Raw genomic sequence first — 22,151 nt, 5'->3', positions numbered from 1 at the left:
AAATAAAAATGAAGCAGCTGTTTCTAACCAACCTATTACATTAGTTTACCTTTTTATTTTCATTGTCTTCTTTATGGGAACAAAATGCTTATCATTCCTCCGTCACCAATTTTTGTAAATTTAACATTATTAGTACCTCCCATCACAAATTATAGATACTGCCATTAGTCCTACTGACACTAAATAGGACTGGTTGACTGTGACTGCAGGTCTCAAAATAAACTAGGTCTTATTTTTTACTTTTTATTATTATCACATACCAGCATTATTTGTTAAGGCCATAATCAGGAGCTAATGTTTGGCACTGAGAAAAAACATCCATGCACATCTCTCTGAGCACTTTGAAATATATTGCCAACAATAACAAAAAGGTTATTCAAGAAAAAAATGTTTTCCTCCTTAGGAAACTTTTCTTTGATATATAAGGTATTGATTACTTATCCAGCTACAGAGCTTGAGGCAAACTTACCACTGAAACAGCTATAATAAAGCAATCCATGGAACTAATTTTGGCAATGGTAAAAAAAATATATATGGGTAATAATCTACATAGAGATTTTTAAAGAAAACCCTCGTGGGATTATCATCATCACTCCCTTTTTTAGTACCAATGTGTTGTTGAAGAGAGCAAACATTTGACTTCCTCTATGGTTGTTTTAGTTTAATATAGAAGCACATTTATACAAAAATAAACTCAATAGTTTTACACTGATGCTCAAGCTTACAGATTGTACTTTACCTGCCTCTTTAAAGTATTTACCGAAAATTTAAAGCAGTGGTATTGATTCCTAAGCAAGAAATATGTGGGTCCCTTATCTATGTCTTTTTAAAAAATAATTTATCAGAATGAAATGAAAAGGCATTTTAGCAATTTTCCAGAATAAATGCCTATACTCAAGTAAGGTTCCAATAAATATCCTTAATTCCTAGAGAAACTACATGAATGGGGTACTTAAGCTGAAGAGATTGCCTTCAAAAATTGTATTTTGTTCATAAAATTGTCATAAATAGTATGACAGAGTGAAGTTATCCATGAATGAAAGAAGAAACTATGTCTTGTTTATTTTTGCACTTACAGAGTAGTACCTGGTTTAGATAGGATATTTAATATACATTAGACTGAACTGAATAAATACTGATATACTGAGCTCTATTTTTTTCCAACATACCCAGAAGATCAGAAACAACTAAACATGAAATAGTCACTAGTATGCGCAAGTAGACACACACACACACGCACACACACTCAGACACCTGACTCTCTCTTGATTTTCTAGCCCTACACTTGCTTTCCATGGCTAGACAAGAGCTTTCCCAGCCACCGTGTAGCCTGACTCTAATCAAAGTGAAGTCAAGATGGAGGTATTGGCCACGCTCTGAAAGTAATGCCCCTTTTGTTGCTGTTTCAACCCTTTTCTCAGGCCCTGTAGAATTACCCAAGGATTAAACTCATGAGCTATCTTTTTTCTCTTCTGGTAATTTTAAAGATCTTTCTCATTGTCTTTGATATTCTGCCATTTCATTGTGATATCCCTGGGTGATTGTTTTTAATCTTACTCCACACTCAGTGAGATTTTTCAATTTCATAGCTTGAATATTTCTTGTAGAAAATGTTAAACATTTGTTTAAACAACAGAAATTTATTGTCTCACAGCTCTGGAGGCTAGAAGTCTGACACCAAGGTGTCAGCAGAGTCAGTTTCTTCTGAGGGCAGAGAGGGAGAATCTGTCTCATGCCTCTCTCTTAGCTTCCAGTGGTTTGCTGGTGATTGTTGATGTCCCTTGGCTTGTTCTGCATCACCTCAGTCTCTGCCTTCATTTTCACACGGCATTCTCCCTGTGCGTGTCTGTGTGCAAACTTCCCCTTCTTATAAGTACACCAGTTTTATTGAATTAGGAGCCCACCCTAATCCAGTGTGACCTCATTTTAATTAATTACGTATGCAATGGTCCTATTTCCAAATAAGGTAACATTCTGATATAATAGTGGTTAGGACTTCAACATATAAATTTGGGGCAGTGGGGCGCACACAGCTCAACCCAAATTCAACCCACAATAGAAACCAACAGTGTCTTCTATGCCATCCTTAATCTGGTGTCCATGTCTCCAGTCTCTGACCTCTCCAGTCTTCAGAGTACAGAACCTAGATCTCATGCCTGCACCCTCCCTGTAAGGAAGGCTAGACATAAAGTGTGTGACGTTTACCTCAGGAAGGTGAGATTAAAGTGTGAGATCCTAATAGAATGTAGGGAGGGTGTTCAAAAAATATGAGAATCCACAATTCACAGATATATGTCAAACCTACATTTTAATTCTGGCCCTACTCCTTCCTGATCTTGATTTATTTAATTTTCCTGATATTCAGTTTTCTCATTTTTAAAATGGGGCTTTGGGTGGACTAAATGTTAAGAACTTAGCTGTGTATGCCATTATACAGGTGTTCCATAAATGCTTCGGTCCTCCTATTTCCTTTCCACTCCACTGAACCCTCAAAATTCTTTATTTCTTCTATGGTCTCCACCACATTCTGTTGTGTGTTTATGGTTGCTTTTCATATTTCTCCAATTTTATTTTAAGTTTCATGAGCCAGTGACAATGTTCTAGACCAGAGTTTTTCAAATCACTTATGATGAACAACCATTTGTATGTATATACAATCTGTCCCAGACCAATATTTTTGGAAAATATAATAAAAATAGGTTACCAGAAATTTAAAAAGAGATATAGAAAACACAAGTCCCAATTTTATTATTATATACAACAAACATAAAATTACTCTTTCAAAACGCTTTAGAGGTTTCGAAATGCTTACTTTCATTTTCTGTACTTAACCCATTACAGGCCAGTAACCAATAGTTCACTGCCTAGCACTGGTCTATGGACCACACTTTGATTGGCATGTCCTAGACCTTTGCTCCTCAGAATGAGGCCCCAGCACCAGCAGTTTTGGCCTCACCTATGAGCATGGTAGAAATGCAGAATAACAGCCCTCATCTCAGGTCTATTGAATCAGAACTTGTACATTGAGGTTTGAGAAGCTCTCCTGGATCATTCTGACTCCTTGCATTATTGAGCTCCAAGTTTTTCATAAAGCAAGCGCTCAATCTAAAATCTATTAAAATTGTTTGAGAGTGGAGACTCCCCAGAGAGACTCAATATGTGACTTTTAGTGCATCTGGCAGGGGATTTTCATTTTATTGGGATCCTGTAACTATTTGTTGATTAATAATTGAACAGTTTTTATAGTTCTACCCCCATGACTAAAACCATACATTTTTATAGAAATAGATGATTTCATATATTTTTTTTTGTGGTACATGGGCCTCTCACTGTTGTGGCCTCTCCCGTTGCAGAGCACAGGCTCCGGACGCGCAGGCTCAGCGGTCATGGCTCACGGGTCCAGCCGCTCCACGGCATGTGGGATCTTCCTGGACCAGGGCACGAACCTGTGGCCCCTGCATCGGCAGGTGGACTCTCAACTACTGCGCCACCAGGGAAGACTTGATTTCATATTTTTAAAGCACAGTAGTATTACCATTTATATTCTTAACGTATGTGTATGGAGTGTGTGTGTCTGTGTCTCTCAGCCTGTGAAGTATGTAAACAAGGAACATAATTCTAACAGTGGGCAGTTTGCTGTTTGTGTTTCATTAAGTCAAGATTAAGATTAATAGAGATAGATTTCAAAACTGCAGTTTAAATTATAGTGAAAGAGGATCAGCTTTGAAGTCAGAAGTTTCTACATCTGAATCCTGGGTCTTTGTCCATTATTTAGTTCCTTTCTTTAGTCAAGATTCCCCATTTGTAAAATGGAATTAGTATTCTGATTCTATAGGATTGATGTAAGGTTAAAATAATTCATATTAGGCACCAGTATGATGCCTCTTATAATGTTAGTACCCAATAAACTTTGTACTTCTGAAAAGAGAGAAATTAGCTTAAGGTTTTTATTCATTTTTTAATGAGGCTGTTGGAAGAACTGAAATACATACAATGAAATTAATGACTATAAAGTATATAAAACAACTTCAGGGCTTCCCTGGTGGCGCAGTGGTTGAGAGTCTGCCTGCCAATGCAGGGGCCACGGGTTCGTGCCCCGGTCCGGGAAGATCCCACATGCCGCGGAGCAGCTGGGCCCGTGAGCCATGGCCACTGAGCCTGCGTGTCCGGAGCCTGTGCTCCGCAAAGGGAGAGGCCACAACAGTGAGAGGCCCGCGTACCACAAAAATAAAAACAAAAAAACAACTGCAGAGTGAAAAAGAAATGCAGAAACTCAATATACAGGAGTTATTTCTTGAATTCTAGTAAGTTTAAAGTGTCTGTTGCTATGTGTCACAGTTGTAGGTGCTCAACATTTCTTTCTCTGTGGTAAAACCTTATATTCTGCCTAATATGAATGTGTCATGTGCCCATGGTACCTATTCACAGTACCTTGCTTGTAGAAGACACTTTGGAAATTTTTCTGGAAGAAATTGTGACCTCCTTGCTGTCAGGGACCATGTTTTATTCTCCTTAGTCTATGGTCCTCTCATCAGTTCCATATGGCAGAGCTTCCTGCCCAGTGTGCTGTCATGTCTTGGTGAGCCACGAATGGTTTACAAGTGTTCAGAGATCTTGACCTCCGGTGCTGCAGGGCGGCCAGGCAGGGCCTGGAAAGCTACAGCAGCCTCTCTCTGTTTATTCCAGAATCATAGTGTTCTGACATGAGAAAGGTTGGGAGATGTGCCTCTATCCTATCTTCTTTCCTAACTAGAATCATTGATATATGTCTCTCCCCTGTACAGAAAATCCTTTGAAATGGGATCTGAATTTTCCTCATCATTCTGTTACCTCCACTTCTTTCCTTCTAGCCAAGTACAAGGCACCTTTCTAGGAATTTGGGTAAATTGTCCTCAATTACTTTTATGATAAACTTGACCCTTTTCTCTAACTAAATGTCTTTTCTTCCATTACTTTTTCTGATATATCATACCACAACTTGATGCCTCCCAGCATGGATACTACAATTATTGTACATAGTGCAATGTTAAATTTTTTCCGTGTTCAATTTAATCCTCAAAGAGAAAGCCTCATTTTGGTGTTTGTGTGACCTTAACATCCTTTCAATCTCATACTATTTTCCATCTTTAACAGCAGGAATACAGGACCTCAAGTGTTTTAGTAGGCAACAGTCTCTGACTAGAATTTAATAGCTTTGTTTCATCTTCATTGTATTTATTTTCAAGGTTTCTTTTTATTAAACAAAAGACTAGCTTTTTCATTTAAAGTTTAGTAAATCAAGCTACTTTTCAATATATGCTCAGTTAAGTAGTAAGATTAGTTAAAATTTTTAAGTTCACGTACATAGCACACTTGAGGACATAGATACATAAATACATTTAAATTGTGTGCAAGTAACTGACATTTACAAAACACCAGTGTAGTAGAAAGGGCACTGAGTGTTCAATCTGAAGACCTATGATTGGGCAAGAGCCTTTTTTAAAAACAGTTTTTGGCTGCGCCGCAGGGCATACAGGATCTTAGTTCCCTGACTAGGGATCGAACCCACACGCCCTGCAGTGGAAGTGTGGAGTCTTGACCACTGGATCATCAGGGAAGTCCCTGGGCAACAGCTTTGTCAGTTGCTCAAGCAAAGTCCTTAAACTTCCTTAGACACAACTCTTCCCCCTCATCTATAGAATAGGAATTATAGTTACTGCCTGAAACAGCATTTCTTATGAATTAAATGAAAATGTCTGTGAAAGAACTTAGTAAACTAAAAAGAGTTATATGAATGTTAGTTTATTATTTTTATGAATACATCATAATTGACATTTCATATTATAATTTATATTGCAATGTTCTAGGAGAGTCATACCTATTGCAAGATGCATGATACTGAGTGTATTAAATTTTAAGAACTTGGGGACAACATCAAAAATAAAAATTGTTTTTAAAGATATTATAGAATCTTGCAAATCTTGGTAACATTGGTATCAGGTTTATTTTCAAGGTTTCTTACATGCCACACTAGTTTTAGGGTCAACTGAATACAACTAACAGAGACAATTGGAAACAAGCTATACACATGAGTGGGGCCTCAAGAAACTGCAGGCAACTGGGTAACTCTATGGGCGAAGGGTGAAAGAAAACCAGTGGCTGGAAGAAAGCAGGCAGTACTCTGAGAGGAGATTCCGGAAACTGTGTTCAGGGGCAGGCTGGCCTGCTTTGAGCCCCAACAATGTAACTAATCATGGGAACCTAAGGACGATGTTGGGAAGCAGGAAAGGAAGGGCGCCCAGAGACTCGGTGGGACTCTCACTGGTAGAGAGCCAGGCTATGTGCTCTCAAGCAGCCTGCCAAAGTACACAGTCTACAGTAGACCGAGGCTTTGCAAAACTTGGAGGACACTGGCCTCCTAACGGTCCCAGTCCACCTACTTCAAATAGAGAGTAGGAAAAAGGGGAAGATTTGGACTTTCTGGGAACCTTTACAAGAGAAAGCCGTCTGGGCTCCCACAGGCTTGATTTCACAGCAGATGCATGATGGATTTGTGGAGCCTGGATACCAGAAAGGAGTATATATTTGAATCTCATAACAAACACTCTCTGTTAAATGGCTTATAGGACTTGTCAAATGGGGCTCTAAGTGAACAAAAATCATAGAAAGAAATATTATTATTTCTCACCTCCGCAAATCAGTAGTGACAAAGTTCCCTGACCTTCTTGAAGCTTGTGTGAAAGTTTTAGAACTTATAAATCCAAACAAGTTCCAATACATTATGCTACTAAACAGTCTATTTTTTAAGCTTGAATGGTCTCAGCCATGAATATTATTGTACTATCAATTATACCAGTAGTATCAATAGGACATTCCTCATACTTCAAGTTTATTGGCCAAGCAAATGGTTCTCAAAGTGTGGTCCAGGGACCCCGGGAAGTCATCAAGACCCACTCAGGGGATCTGTAATGTCAAAACTATCTTAATAATAACTCTAAATGTTATATTCCTTTCTCTCTCACTCTCTCATGAGTGATCAGTGTTGTTTTACAGAATCAACATGAAGTGTGATGATGTAACAAACTGAATGCAGAAGCAGCTATGAGAATCCAGCTATCTTCTATTAAGCCATCAAAGAGATGTGCACAAATGTTAAATAATACCACCCTCCGGGATAATTTTTTCAATGGAAAATATAATTATTTTCCATTAAAAATATGTTATTTATGCTAACATCAGTTTATATGTAATCAATTAACATGTAATGGGTTTATGATTATTTTCAAATGAAAATTTTCTCAATTTTAATTTTTAATATGGAACCCAGAAATAGATATGTAACACACAAATCATAGATGTGTAACACACATAACACATACTTTGGGGTCCTCATAAAGGGGTTCTGAGGCCAAAAAGGTTGAGATTTACTGGACTAAGCTCTTAAGTTGCCAGGGCTAATTTTATCTGTGGTTTGGATTTCCTGGTACTGGCTTGAGGAAAGGTAACTCTATTAGCGATTTCAATTAGGTAGCAGCTGGGTTAACATTTGTGAATATGAGTGTAACTACAGAACACCCAGAGGAAAGTCCTTTTCTACCAGCTGCTGATTTGCTTTGCCCATCCTGAGCTCCAGAACCTTCACTGCAACTTATCCCTTGGGACTTAACTGTTAGCTATCAATCTATGGCAACACTTGAGAAGTTTTTAGATCTGGGAGTTTAAAATAATAGCCAAAGTTTTGATTCGAAATGGCCAAACCTGTAGTATGGTATGGAAACTGGAAACAGCTCTCTCTACAATTGCAATAGGCCAAATTACACATATCACAAAGATTATGCAGTGGACTTCTGCCAATGACTTAAATCCTTTCTCATTAGAAACGAGTGAACACTTAGAAGGGAAGATCATGCAGTGGTGAAGAGTTCAGGCCCTAGAGTCAGACAGAGCTGGGTTTGACTACCATGTCCCACACTTGTTAACAGCGTGGCCTTGGGAATGTTAGTTAGTTTTAATTTTAATTATTTCTGTAAGGCTCGGTTTCTTCATCTATAGAGTGAGAAATAGTAATAATAGTGATAAGAACTTCACTTCATAGAGTGGTTTGAAAATTAAATGAGACACATTCATGCACATTATTTCCTTTTACCCTCATGGCAACTTTAAGACATAGATGCTAGCATTTTTCCATTTGGCAGTCAGGGGAACTGACATTTAGAAAAGTCAAATAATTTTCCAGAGATCATACTACTATTAGCGGCAAAGCAGAGATTTGCTTTTGACTGCCCTAACTGTAAACAGCCATATCACTGTGTTTTCTTAACAGCAAAAGTTAGAAAATTGCAAGCTTCTCTATCTCTTGTTCACAGTCTTTAGCCCAACCAATAGCTTTGTGTGGAATACACACAAACTAGAGTTTCTTGTAACGCAGGGCAAGAAAACTTCAGTGAGCTCAGTATAGGAGAGAAAGGAAAGAGGTATTTTACAATTCCCCAAAATATGGGAGCCAACAACCCCTCTTTTGCACACGCATATTCCACATGTTCCCTTTAATATGTTCTGGAATAGGGTTGAGTCTTTGTGACAGATACATGTAAATATTGACTTATATACTAAGTGATAAATGATAAATGACCTTAAGAAAGAAAAAAAAAAGTGATTTCCCCATAAAAAGCTCTCACTGAAACATTCTAGATGAAAGGGCTTGAAGCAATGCAGGCTCACTCTTGATACACTGCCAGGCCAACAGGCTGAGGACCAGACATCCTAGAACTGGAATTTTCTGGGCCTTAATATTGTAATGGAGATACAGAGTAGCTATGAGTTCTTCCCAGATCTTGCTATTTAAGAAGCAATTCTATTTGGAGCAATGTTGTTCCATTTATATACCAGACAAGTTTTAAAAAATTGATGCCTTTTTTTAAAAAAAATGTTTATTGTAAATTCAGAATAACAGACTAGTGTTATACCATTAATAGCTTATGAATCTATTTATATTATGTGGCTGTAAATAGCCAGGAACCTTCTCCATTTCTGGACTGGCAATCTAAAATTATAAATAAATTTTTACATTTAATCTCTGTGGTTCTCGCTTTTCTCTTAGCTGGATAACAGGAATTGCTTACAACTCAGATCATCTATTTCCTGGAGGTCTCCCCCCGTACTTCAGTTGTAAATGTGACAGCCGCATGAATTAGTGCTGAACCTGACTGGGTCATGCTTTAGACTTGAAGGAGGAGTTCAGAAATGTATTGTGGCCAGAACCCATGAGTCAGACTCTTCTTTAGCTCAGTAAACCATAGTTTTGATTTTATTCTTCCATTGGGATAGAGATAAGAAATCACATCTGTCCATGAAAAGTTGGTAGTTTATGTTCCCCTTGTTATTATTGAATAGATCAATATTTGGAGCTTTCATGTGCCTCTTTATTTGGGTTACTTCTGCTCTTTGAATTACACTGAATTTACTCATGGGTCATAGGAGGCCAGTTGAAATAAGCTGCAGCTTCAGTTTTCCACCTTGCATTCTGAGGACAGCATAGTTCAGAGCTGTGGAAATGATAGGCTTATGCTCTGTATTTCTACAACACCTTTCATCCAAAAGTAGAAAATGAGCCTGTATCTCTCTTTGACTTCACCTTTTGGAGGAAAGAGAAATGAGACATCATGGTTTTCCTAAGACTAGATTTTAGATTGTGACTTCACGCTTTCTAGTTCATTCACACAGAATTTCTCCAGAGAAAAAATAATTATCAAAATGTTTTCTTTATGTATAGGTCAAATATTCTCCAAGGTCAAGACAACAACAACAAAAGTCCATGATGTTATAAGTAGAATTCACTCATGAGAAGACTTTTGGTACCCAGGCTATTTGACACAACAAAAAAGTAAATTCCTGTAGGGTTCTTTTGAATAATCACTTCACTGCACACCAAATGCCCCATAAAAATGAGAATTTCAGCACTCTCATTCCCACAGTTTCAACTTGTCCTGATTCATTCCTCTGACATTGTCTTACTCTTGACACCCTACAGTTTCTAACCCTCCTATTTTCATCCACACCTCACTTTTCAGAATTGACCCTCAATACCATCTTCCCAGGTTCAGGCTTGCTGCCCCCTTGAAGATTATTTTAATTTTGATTCTTCCTTTAGCAATGCTTTCCTTGCCATTTTGAGTAAATCTTAATAAGTATGTGTTTTACTTTCAACATTCCATTTATTTCAAAATTAATTTTATTGAAGCCAAAACAGTGGAATTAACTGTAATAATAAACTATTATACGCACACACACACACACACACACACACACACACTTTAAGTTATAAGGAATGAAGTTTATTTTGGCAGATAGTGTTAAACAAAACTAAACTTGCATATATTAGTAACATAACTCAACATCCTTAATTTGGTGTAAGTGTGACACATTTTCTTGTTTTCCTGTGTTCTGCTAAATCACCATAACCTAAACTGCCTTATAAAACTGGTATGTTGCAGTGTAACTTTATTCTTTTACTTATATTTGTTGATTCTAAACAAAACTTTTCATTAGCTTTTTCTATCTCTGGGTCTATCTCATCATCAATGTCATCCAAGTATGGATCACCAGCATCCAATAAATCTGCTCCATTTTCTTCATCATCTGTGCTAAGTCTTCTCATCCAGATAAATCTTGATATTATTTTAAATAAATTATTATAACTAATTAAAATTAATTACTAACTACTTTAAATAAATCTCCCACTTCAATAGGGAACCAGCAGTCTCTCTTTTAAGACTATCCCTGTGAGTGGTAAGTCTTATTCAATGGGTTCCGGTTTTGAAACCAGCAAAACTTCGTACAAGAAGAAAGGAGGAAAGAGAAAGAAAAGGAAATAAAGACCAAACATAAACATCATATAAGTGTCTTCTGAGCTAAAATTCCTTTGAGGTTCCCAGATAGCCAAAAAAATCAATCAATCAAAGGCTTAGCTTACAAATTCAGAGGTATCAGGGTAACTGTTGTCTGGTTTTGTTAATGAAATTTCAACTCTACCATCACTACTGGTATTTATTTCTAACCCACATTTTGTCAGGTACTGTTTCCGGACATGTGGAAATGTAGGGCCAGTTGGGAAATTTTCCCAACTCCTCTCACTTCCTATCAGATCTTGGAAGCTCACAGCAGTAACTTTGGGCCTTACCCTAAGCCTCAATATTCTGTTCAGAGCCACAGTTCTTTTTAACTCAAGCAAAGGAAATTCTTTCTCAGGACCCATGGCTAGCAGTTGGTAGAGACCATGCTCTCAAGCATCAAGCTCTATCACTTCTTGTTAATAGAAAAGATTTTAGAAAAGTACAGACATGAATTCCAATTTCATACCTGAAATATGGGAACATTTCTTCATTTCTATCAAAATGCTTGACATTTAGTATGTGCCAAATATATATAATATACTCTGTCTGTCAGTAACTAAAGGACCAAGTACACTATCATTATATTTTCAATGTCTTCTGTGTACAGGTTTTATTAGGCCAGTGTATCATCCTTCTATAGAAACAGAAAAATCACTTCATTTTAGAGACAACTGAGCACTCCCAACCATGAAGGAGCCCAGAATTGAAGTGTATCACAGTTTCCACCAGAATATTCTATAGGGGCCAACTTAAATGGGAGTGCTTGTGCATTTCTTCAACAGATACTTCACTTATCTTACATTTTTATTAAATTAAAGAAGCATCATTTTTATCTTCTCTACAGGCAGGATGGAAAGTTTAGTTATCCCATCAAAATTACACCTGGATGTGTTTTCTGCACTTCCAACTCATCCTTCATGGATTTAACTGATCTGAGATCAAAGGCTCAATACAAATTATAATTTTTTCAATGCTAAGTAATCCAAGGAAGGTTTCTTTCTAAACACATTATAAATCTGATGGTAATGCTGCCTCTCTGGAATCCATCTGACAGTAAGCAAAAACAGACTGAGAGGGAACTAGATTGCACAAGGGGAAGAAACACAAGCAAACCTTCATACTCCTCTGTTTCTATCTTCCTGTTTGAAAACTGCCAGTAAATGAGATGACTGAGTCAGAGTCTTAATAATCTAGCTCACATTTCCATCTATAATGACTTGACTATATCTGACAATCTCTGATTCAATAGGTTTTATTAGAAGAGAGAAGCTATTTGTGTAAGATGCCTTATTTTATTCTTCAAGTCATTATATATAAATAGAACAATGATAGCAGATGTTTCTGGGATCAGGTTTTCATGTGTGTTTGGGTTAAATAAACAATTCACTTCAAAGAGAGAGTCATCCTCCTTCTTTTATCCTCTTTAATATTTTGTACCTAACTTCCATAGTCATCCATAGAAGAGGTCACATTACAGAGAAAAAAACTCTTTTTCTTCTAGTTTTATTTTAATTTTTTAATAAATTTTAAAAATTCATTTATTTCTATTTTTGGCTGAGTTGGGTCTTTGTTGCGGTATGCCTCTCATTGCGATGGCTTCTCTTGTTGCGGGGCACAGGCTCTAGGTGCACAGGCTTCAGTAGTTGTGGCATGTGGGCTCAGTAGTTATGGCTTGTGGGCTCTAGAGCGCAGGCTCAGTTGTGGCACCCAGGCTTAGTTGCTCTGCAGCATGTGGGATCTTCCCAGACCAGGGCTTGAACCTGTGTCCCTTGCATTGGCAGGCGGATTCTTAACCACTGCACCACCAGGGAAGTCCTCTTCTAGTTTTATTGAGATATAATTTACATACAGCACTGCATAAGGTTAAAGGGTACAGCATAATGATTTGACTCACATGCATCATGAAGTAATTATGACAATAAGTTTAGTGAACATCCATCATTTCATATAGATACAAAATTAAAGAAATATTTAGTGTTCTTGCTGTGTGGAGATGAGGTATATAGCACTAAGCAACAAGTTGGGTCCTGAAAGGAGCTGGTGCTCCTCAAAGTCCTTCAGAGTATATAACACAGATCCTTACACTTAGTAGCATTTACATTTAAATAAATGTAAATGGTGTAATAAAATGATCTGGCCCCCAATTGTATATCCCCACATTGAGAATTTTTAGTTACAAAGAGCTGCAACTTCTTAACATTATTTTGACACCCCTTATGAGGAAACAGAAGAACCAGTTTTGTATTAGCAAGGGCACTTAGCCTCACTCAAATAACATAGAAAAGAAGGAATTTAGTTTTTACATTGTGTTCAGGTTTAAGAGCCTGCTAAACATAGATTGTTCTGATTTTCATAAACAAATAACATTTTTTGTGGGAAAAAACTCTGAGTAAATGCAAAATGAAGAATAATCCCTATTAGCCCAATTTTTCTATAAAAATTACAGGACTTTACAGCTGGAATTTTAATCTGGCTAAATACATGAAAGAGTTTAAAATAACAGAAAATCAGGATAACAGGCAAGATGTTAGAAGCATTATAATGAGATATGAACTTTTCCATCAAGGTACTTGAAATCTTAATAAGAAAATAAGACATGCAAACATATATTTATATCTCAGAGATAAAATGTAAGTTGCACATCCTAGACAATTTCATCTATTTCTGGCCACATCAGTGGGGCTATCTGGGTCCTCCCCAAAGTTTATTTACACATACAATAGAGGAACTTGATAAGAAGTTAAAATGATTAATCACTTTAAGATTGCCAGCCACAGGACTTCTGTATAAGCATGGTAGATTAAACACATTCATTACCTTTGGCTCCCTCCCCAAAATTCCACTAAAATAACAGTAATATGATTTGGTTTAAAGATATAAACCCACAAATTTAGAAAAAATAGAAGGCAAGCCTACAGTAACAAAATTATAGAAGATGAAAACAGATCTGAAAAAAAATGCTGAATCCTAAAAATAACAGTGAGGAATGCTACAAAATAACCGGATTTATAATTCAAACTGTCCCCCAAATCTCAGGAACTGTTGGCAAAGCAAAGTGAAGAGAAAATGGCTAAAATGAGGGGATTTTTGAAATCTGCTTGGAAAAGTTAGAGCCACAGATTCCTTCTCTACTCTGATCAGCCACGTGACTGTATCTCCTTCACTCTCATGGACACCTAGAGGGACTTTTCTTTTCTTCTCTTTTCCTGTCTTTTTTTTTCTCTTAAGAAGTTAAAAAAGAGAGTTTCTGAATTATAGTAGGATACCATAACAAGAACAGAGAAAATGAGCAACTGGATGTAAAGTGGATGCTGAGCTTGCCTGTGTTCTTAACCCAAATTGGCTGCAGATGTTAGAAAGAAGATCTTTACTTTTCAAGCATAAACTGGAAACCACCTAAGACAGAATAATAGAGAACTCCTTTGTATTCCATCACTAGGTTAATAAGTATTAACCACAGTCAACAGCCGTCTACTATTTGGGGAGGGATAAGAGCATGGAGAGAGACCAAGGAAAGCCTAAAACTTAGGATAAAGCAGGAAAATTGAGAAAAACCAACCCCATGATAAGAATAAGGTGATGATAGAGAAATTTAAAGCTGGTGGTACACTAAAGGTAGCCACTGTAACAATAAAACCCAAACCCAGTTAAATCCTGACTATCTGAACTCAATATCCCACATGAATGGCCATTATCCATCATGAGTACTAGTTACCTCAGTCTGCTCCTCTACATACCATGTCAGGAACCAATAAGACATTGTGAGACACACTAAAGTCAAGGAAAAGCAACCCATTGTCAAAAGGCAAATATATCAACAGACTGAGACTCAGAGATAAGCTAGATAATGTATGTGTTAGAGAGGGAATTTAAAGTACCATTAATATGTTATCTAATGGAAGGAGTAGGCAGCATGCATGAGCTGATGGAGAATTTCATCATGGACAGATGGAGTATGTGAAGAATAAGAAATAATCAAATAGAAATGCTAGGGGAAAAAGTAACAGTTACAGAGATGAAGAATGCCTGAAACTGGCTTATTAATAGACAACTTAACCAAGAATGGTCAGTAGATAGCAACCAAACTATAAAACACACACACACATACACAACACAAACTATAAAACACACACACACAGTTATAGAGATGAAGAATGCCTGAAACTGGCTTATTAATAGACAAAATAACCAAGAATGGTCACTAGATAGCAACCAAACTATAAAACACACACACAGGCGCAGAAGAAGTGCCGTTCAGAAGGCACTTCTTTCAGAAGAAGGAGACAGAAGTGTTGAAGAAATATTTAAAGAGAGAGTGGCTGAAACTTCTCCAAAAAGATTAAAGATATTAATCCACAGGACCTGGAAACTCAGAAAATCCCAGAAAGGATTAAACATTAATAATAAAATAAAATATATACACCTAGAGACCTTCAAGATGGTGGAAGAGTAAGACGTGGAGATCACCTTCCTCCCCACAAATACATCAGAAATACATCAACATGTGGAACAACTCCTACAGAACACCTACTGAATGCTGGCAGAAGACCTCAGACTTCCCAAAAGGCAAGAAACTCCCTACGTACTTGGGTAGGGCAAAAGAAAAAACAGAGCCAAAAGAATAGGGACAGAACCTGCGCCACTGGGAGGGAGCGGTGAAGGAGGAAAAGTTTCTACACACTGGAAAGCCCCTTAACTGACGGAGACAGGGCATGGCGGGCGGGAAGCTTCAAAGCCATGGAGGAGAGTGCAGCAACAGGGGTGCAGAGGGCAAAGCAGAGAGATTCCCGCACAGAGGATCGGTGCCGACCAGCACTCACCAGCCTGAGAGGCTTGTCTGCTCACCTGCAGGGGCGGGCGGGGGCTGGGAGCTGAGGCTCGGGCTTCAGTCGAATCCCAGGGAGAGGACTGGGGTTGACTGCGTGAACACAGCCTGAAGGGGGCTAGTGTGCCACAGCTATACGGGAGTGAGTCCGGGAGAAAGTCTGGAACTGCCTAAGAGGCAAGAGACCATTGTTTAGGGGTGCGCGAGGAGAGGGGTTTCAGAGCACCGCCTAAACAAGCTCCAGAGATGGGTGTGAACAGTGGCTTTCAGCGTGGACATCAGACAGGGCATGAAATGTTAACACTGCTGCTGCAGCCACCAAGAAGCCTGTGTGCAAGCACAGGTCACTGTCCACACCCCCCCTCCCAGAAGCCTGTGCAGCCCGCCACTGCCAGGGTCCCGTGATCCAGGGACAACTTCCCCGGAAGAACACACAGTGTGCCTCAGGCTGGTGCAACGTCATGCCGGCCTCTGCCATCGCAGGCTTGCCCCACACTCTGTACCCCTCCCTCCACCCCCACCCCGCTGAGTGAGCCAGAGCTCCCTAATCAGTTGCTACTTTTTTTTTTTTTTGGTACGCGGGCCTCTCACTGTTGTGGCCTCTCACATTGCAGAGCACAGGCTCCGGACGCGCAGGCTCAGCGGCCATGGCCCATGGGCCCAGCTGCTCCACGGCATGTGGGATCTTTCCAGACCGGGGCACGAACCCAAGTCCCCTGCATCGGCAGGTGGACTCTCAACCACTGCGCCACTAGGGAAGCCCATCAGTTGCTACTTTAACCCCATCCTGTCTGAGCAAAGAACGGATGCCCTCAGGCAACCTACAGGCAGAGGCAGGGCCAAATCCAAGCTGAACCCTGGGAGCTGTGCTAATAAAGAAAAGAAAGGGAAATTTCTCCCAGCAGCCTCAGGAGCAGTGGATTAAATCTCCACAGTCAACTTGATGTACCCTGCATCTGTGGAATACCTGAATAGACAACGAATCATTCCAAAATTGAGGCAGTGGACTTTGGCAGCAAAGATATATATATATATTTTTCCTTTTACTCTTTTGGTGAGTGTGTATGTATATGCTGCTTTCTGTGACTTGTCTGTATACCTTTTCTTTTACCATTTGCCCTAGGGTTCTGTCTGTGGTTTTTTTTGTTTTTTTTAATATAATTTTTAGTGCTTGTTATCATTGGTGGATTTGCTTTTTGGTTTGATTGCTCTCTTCTTTCTTACTTTTTTTTTCTTTTTTACTTACTTTTACATTTTAATAACTTTTATGTAATTTTTTTCTTTCTTTCTTCCCTCCCTTTCTTCCTTCCTTCCCTCCCTCCCTCCCTCCCTTCTTTCCCCTTCCTTCCTTCCTTCCTTCCTTCCTTCCTTTCTTTCTCTCTCTCTCTCTTTCTTTCTTTCTTTCTTTCTTTCTTTCTCCCTTTTCTTCTGAGCCGTGTGGTTGACAGGGTCTTGAGGCTCCAGCCGGGTGTCAGGCCTGTGCCTCTGAGGTGGGAGAGCCGAGTTCAGGACATTGGCCCACTACAGACCTCATGGCTCCATGTACTATCAAATGGCAAAAGCTCTCCCAGAGATCTCCATCTCAAAACTAAGACCCAGCTCCACTCAACAACCAGCAAGCTACTGTGCCGGACACCCTATGACAAACAACTAGCTAGACAGGAACATAACCCCACTCAATAGCAGAGAGGCTGCCTAAAATCATAATAAGGTCACAGATACCCCCAAACACACCACCGGACATGGACCTGCCCAACAGAAAGACAAGATCCAGCCTCATCCACCAGAAAACAGGCACTAGTCCCCTCCACCAGGAAGCCTACACGACCCACTGAATGAACCTTAGCCGCTGGGGGCAGACACCAAAAACAAGAACTACAAACCTGCAGCCTGCAAGAAGTAGACCCCAAACACAGTAAGTTAAACAAAATGAGAAGACAGAGAAACACACAGCAGTTGAAGGAGCAAGGTAAAAACCCACCAGACCAAACAAATGAAGAGGAAATAGGCAGTCTACCTGAAAAAGAATTCAGAATAATGATAGTAAAGATGATCCAAAATCTTGGAAATAGAATGGAGAAAATACAAGAAACGTTTAACAAGGACCTAGAAGAACTAAAGAGCAAACAAACAGTGATGAACAACACAATAAATGAAATTAAAAATTCTCTAGAAGGAAGCAATAGAAAAATAACTGAGGCAGAAGAATGGATAAGTGAGCTGGAAGATAAAATAGTAGAAATAACTACTGCAGAGCAGAATGAAGAAAAAAGAATGAAAAGAATCGAGGACAGTCTCAGACCTCTGGGACAACATTAAACATAACAACATTCTTATTATATGGGTCCCAGAAGAAGAACAGAAAAAGAAATGGACTGAGAAAATATTTGAAGAGATTATAGTTGAAAACTTCCCTAATGTGGGAAAGGAAATAGTGAATCAAGTCCAGGAAGCGTAGAGAGTCCCATACCGTGTAAATCCAAGGAGAAACACATCAAGACACATATTATTCAAACTATCAAAAATTGAATACAAAGAAAAAATAGTAAAAGCAGAAAGAGGAAAAAAAAAAAAGATACAAAGGAATCCCCTTAAGGTTAACAGCTGATTTCTCAGCAGAAAATCTGCAAGCCAGAAGGGAGTGGCAGGACATACTTAAAGTGATGAAAAGGGAAAGCCTACAGCCAAGATTACTCTAGACAGCAAGGATCTCATTCAGATTCGAAAGAGAAATTTAAAACTTTACAGACAAGCAAAAGGTAAGCGAATTCAGCACCACCAAACCAGCTTTACAACAAATGCTAAAGGAACTTCTCTAGGCAGGAAACACAAGAGAAGGAAAAGACCTACAATAACAAACACAAAAGAATTAATAAAATGGTAATAGGAACATACATATTGATAATTACATTAAAGGTAACTGGATTAAATGCTCCACCCAAAAGATATAGAAAAAAAAGACCCGTATATATGCTGTCTACAAGAGACTCACATCAGACCTAGTGACACATACAGACTGAAAGTGAGGGGATGGAAAAAGATTCCATGAGAATAGAAATCAAAACAAAGGTGGAGTAGCAATTCTTATATCAGACAAAATAGACTTTGAAATAAAGACTATTACAAGAGACAAAGAAGGACACTACATAATGATCAAGGGAACAATCCAAGAAGAAGATATAACAATTGTAAATATTTATGCACCACAATTTATGCACAGCAATTTATGCACCACAATAGGAGCACCACAATACACAAGGCAAATGCTAACAGCCACAAAAGGGGAAATGGACAGTAACACCATCATAGTAGGGTACTTTAACACTGCACTTCCACCAAAGAACAAATCATCCAAAATGAAAATAAATAAGGAAATACAAGCTTTAAATGATACATTAAACAGGATGGACTTAATTGATATTTATAGGACATTCCATCCAAACAACAGAATACACATTCTTCTCAAGTGCTCATGGAACATTCTCCAGGACAGATCATATCTTGGGTCACAAATCAACCCTCTCTAAATTTAAGAAAATTGAAATAATATGAAGTATCTTTTCTGACCACAATTCTCTGAGACTAGATATCAATTACAGGAAATAATTTGTACAAAATACAAACACATGGAAGCTAACCAATACTCTACTAAATAACCAAGAGATCACTGAAGAAATAAAAGAGGAAATCAAAAAAATACCTAGAAACAAATGACAATGAAAACACGATGACCCAAAACATATGGGATGCAGAAAAAGCAGTTTTAAGAGGGAAGTTTATAGCAATACAATCCTACCTTAAGAAACAAGAAAAATCTCAAATAAACAACCTAATCTGACACCTAAAGCAATTAGAGAAAGAAAAACAAAAAAAACCCCAAGGTTAGCAGTAGGAAAGAAATCATAGAGATCAGATCAGAAATAAATGAAAAAGAAATGAAGGAAACAATAGCAAAGATCAATAAAACTATAAGCTGTTTCTTTGAGAAGATAAACCAAATTGATAAACCAGTAGCCAGACTCATCAAGAAAAAAAGGGAGAACACTCAAATCAACAGAATTAGAAATGAAAAAGGAGAGGTAAAAACTGACACGGAAGAAATACAAAGGATCATGAGAGATTACTACAAGCAACTATAGGCCAATAAATGGACAACCTGGAAGAAATGGACAAATTCTAAGAAAAGCCCAACTTTCTGACACTGAACCAGGAGGAAATAGAAAATAAAAACATACCAATCACAAGCAGTGACATTGAGACTGTGATTAAAAATCTTCCAACAAAAAAAAGTCCAGGACCAGATGGTTTCACAGGTGAATTCTATCAAACATTTAGAGAAGAACTAACACCTATTCTTCTCAAACGCGTCCAAAATAGAGCACAGAGTAACACTCTGAAGCTCATTCTATAAGGCCACCATCACCCTGATACCAAAACCAGACAAAGATGTCACTAAAAAAGAAAACTACAGACCAATATCACTGATGGACATAGATGCAAAAATTCTCAACAAAATACTAGCAAACAGAATCCAACAGCTCATTAAAATGATCATATACCATGATCAAGTGGGGTTTATCCCAGGAGTGCAAGGATTCTTCAATATACGCAAGTCAATCAATGTGATACACCATATTAACAAATTGAAGGATAAAAACCATATGATCATCTCAAGAGATGCAGAAAAAGCTTTCCACAAAATTCAACACCCATTTATGATAAAATCCCTCCAGGAAGTAGGAATAGAGGGAACATACCTCAACACAATAAGGGCCATATATGACAAACCCACAGCCAACATCATCCTCAATGGTGAAAAATTGAAACCATTTCTTCTAAAATCAGGAACAAGAAAAGGTTGACCACTCTCACCACTATAATTCAACATAGTTTTGGAAGTTTTAGCCATAGCAATCAGAGAAGAAAAAGAAATAAAAGGAACCCAAATCGGAAAGAAGAAGTAAAACTGTCAGTGTTTGCAGATGACATGATACTATACATAGAGAATCCTAAAGATGCTACCAGAAAACTACTACAGCTAAATCAATGAATTTGGTAAAGTAGCAGGATATAAAATTAATGCATGGAAATCTCTTGCATTCCTATACACTAATGATGAGAAATCTGAAAGAGAAATTAAGGAAACACTCCCATTTACCATTGCAACAAAAAGAATAAAATACCTAGGAATAAACCTACCTAAGGAGACAAAAGACCTGTATGCAGAAAACTATAAGACACTGATGAAAGTAATTAAAGATGATACCAACAGATGGAGAGATATACCATGTTCTTGGATTGGAAGAATCAACATTGTGAAAATGACTATACTACTCAAAGCAATGTACACATTTAATGCAATCCCTATCAAACTACCAACGGCATTTTTCACAGAACTAGAACAAAAAAATTCACAATTTGTATGGAAACACAAAAGACCCCGAATAGCCAAAGCAATCTTGAGAAAGAAAAATGGAGCTGGAGGAATCAGGCTTCCTCACTTCAGACTATTCTACAAAGCTGTAGTAACCATGACAGTATGGTACAGGCACAGAAACAGAAATATAGATCAATGGAATAGGAGAGAAAGCCCAGATATAAACCCATGCACATATGGTCACCTTATTTTTGATAAAGGAGGCAAGAATATACAGTGGAGAAAGACAGCCTCTTCAATAAGTGGTGCTGGGAAAACTGGACAGCTACATGTAAAAAATGGAATTACAACACTCCCTAACACCATACACAAAAATAAACTCAAAATGGATTAAAAACCTAAATGTAAGGTCAGACACTATAAAACTCTTAGAGGAAAACTTAGGCAAATACTCTATGACATAAATCACAGTAAGATCCTTTTTGACCCACCTCCTAGAGAAATGGACTTAAAAACAAAAATAAACAAATGGGACCTAATGAAACTTAAAATCTTTTGCACAGCAAAGGAAACCATAAACAAGAAGAAAAGACAGCCCTCAGAATGGGAGAAAATATTTGTAAACAAAGCACCAACAAAGGAATCATCTCCAAAAATATACAAGTAGCTCATGCAGCTCAATATCAAAAAAACAAACAACCCAATCCAAAAATAGGCAGAAGACCTAAATAGACATCTCTCCAAAGAAGTTATACAGATTGCCAACAAACACATGAAAGGATGCTCAACATCACTAATCATTAGAGAAATGCAAATCAAAACTACAATGAGGTATCACCTCACATCAGTCAGAATGGCCATCATCAAAAAATCTACAAACAATAAATGCTGGAGAGGGTGTGGAGGAAAGGGTACCCTCTTGCACTCTTGGTGGGAATGTAAATTGGTACAGCCACTATGGACAACAGTATGGAGGTCCCTTAGAAAACTAAAAATAGAACTACCATACTACCCACCAATCCCACTACTGGGCATATACCCTGAGAAAATCATAATTCAAAAAGTCATGTACCACAAT

The sequence above is a fragment of the Phocoena phocoena genome, chromosome 1, assembly GCF_963924675.1.
Source record: "Phocoena phocoena chromosome 1, mPhoPho1.1, whole genome shotgun sequence".
Lineage (NCBI taxonomy): Eukaryota > Metazoa > Chordata > Mammalia > Artiodactyla > Phocoenidae > Phocoena > Phocoena phocoena.
This window is presented reverse-complemented; position numbering follows the sequence as displayed.